This window comes from Tupaia chinensis, unplaced genomic scaffold, assembly GCF_000334495.1.
Source record: "Tupaia chinensis unplaced genomic scaffold, TupChi_1.0 Scaffold000115_1, whole genome shotgun sequence".
In the NCBI taxonomy this organism is placed as follows: Eukaryota; Metazoa; Chordata; class Mammalia; order Scandentia; family Tupaiidae; genus Tupaia; species Tupaia belangeri.
This window is the reverse complement of record NW_006159579.1, coordinates 3,061,553-3,062,903: the sequence shown is the minus strand read 5'-3', so window position 1 is coordinate 3,062,903 and position 1,351 is coordinate 3,061,553. Positions and strand designations below refer to the sequence as shown.

The 1,351-nt window shown below is 49.8% G+C and overlaps 1 protein-coding gene across 3 annotated transcripts in view; it reads left to right on the top strand.

Annotated features, from left to right (window-relative positions):
• Nucleotides 1-1,351, top strand: part of RBM12 (RNA binding motif protein 12) — a 15,025-nt gene that overhangs the window by 189 nt on the left and 13,485 nt on the right. The gene's annotated exons all lie outside the window — the stretch shown is intronic.

Sequence of the window (1,351 nt, the reverse complement as noted above, 5' to 3'; positions counted from 1 at the left end):
CCCCTTGGTGGCCTGGGGCGGGGCCTTCGGAGGCCTCTGAGCCCGCCGTAGCGAGCGCCCCACACAAAGGGTAGGGGCAGGGTTGCGGGGGCCTGGGGTACCGCTTAAGGCTCTGAGGCCTGAGATAATGCGACGAGACTGCCTGAGAGGATGAGCCTGCGTACCGAAAATGGGACGAGGCCATGGTGAAGACGCCCCCGTGCTCTGAGACAGGGAGGAGGAGGCGGAGGCGGCGGCAGCGGCCAGAGCTGGGTGGCCCAGCGGCTTGCGAACTCACGGGGACTGAAGTGAAAACACACCAACATCTCGAATGCGGAAGAGTTCCTGGGTTCCCAAACGGGATAGAGGTTATAACTACACCTCTGTGCACCGTAATACGGAGATAATGGTAGTGAGAACACTCCCTCCACCCGAAGTTGAAAGGAGGGCCCTCTGTGGTCTTCCAGCAAAAGTGGACTACAGTGAGGACACACCTGTAAGGGGGACGCTGTATTCGATACACTTCTGCGAATCCAGTTAGGAAGTCTCAGAATCGGCCACTTTGGTGGCCTCAGGGTGAAGGCGGTTGCAGAGATGTTTCCAAGGCCCAGAGCTGGGGAAGAGTGTTCGCAATTTGAGAAACCTGTCTCTAGCAAGAATCTGGGGGTTGCTAACATCTGAGGTTCTGAGAATTGGAGTACAGTGCCAGGCACTTAGTCTCCATGAACTGAGTGGAGACTTTATAGTTCCCTCGAGAGAGGAGCATCCAGTACTGGAAGAGGAGGTCCCCCGGGACTTGGAAGGCGGATACTTTTAATGGAGGCGGTTAATTGAGTTTGTGTGAAGGTTGACGGTGCTAGTTTGCAGCCACGTGAAATAGGAGGGCCTTTGAAGTTCTGGGTAGTGAAGTGATGGACCCTAGACAGCAGGCATAGCTGCTAGGTTGTAGTGCATGGATTTTTCTGTATATATGTGTTTCTATCTGCTTTATAGTGAAACATCAGAGAGACTGGTGAGGATTGTGCAAGGTTATTCAGTGCTATACATTCATTCAGCTGAAGTATACACAGAATTGCAGACTCTGTAGGAGAGATTTCTGGGCCTTAAATCCCTTCTTGGCTCCTTGGGCATTTGGCAGGAACCATTTTGTATTATTCAAGATTAGTGTGGTGCTATTACAGAATAATCTTAAAAAATGATGGCTCCTGAAAGTATGTTGAAGGGAAAGGCTTGCATTCGAATAGTTTGAAAAATGGTGTCATTCTTGTAAAATGTAGTTTTAACAATGAATTGCGGGAGACTTTAGTATATGCTAATGCATTTCAGAAATTTCCAGTTGAAAAAAATCCCACAAGTCTGAACATGTAGGGAA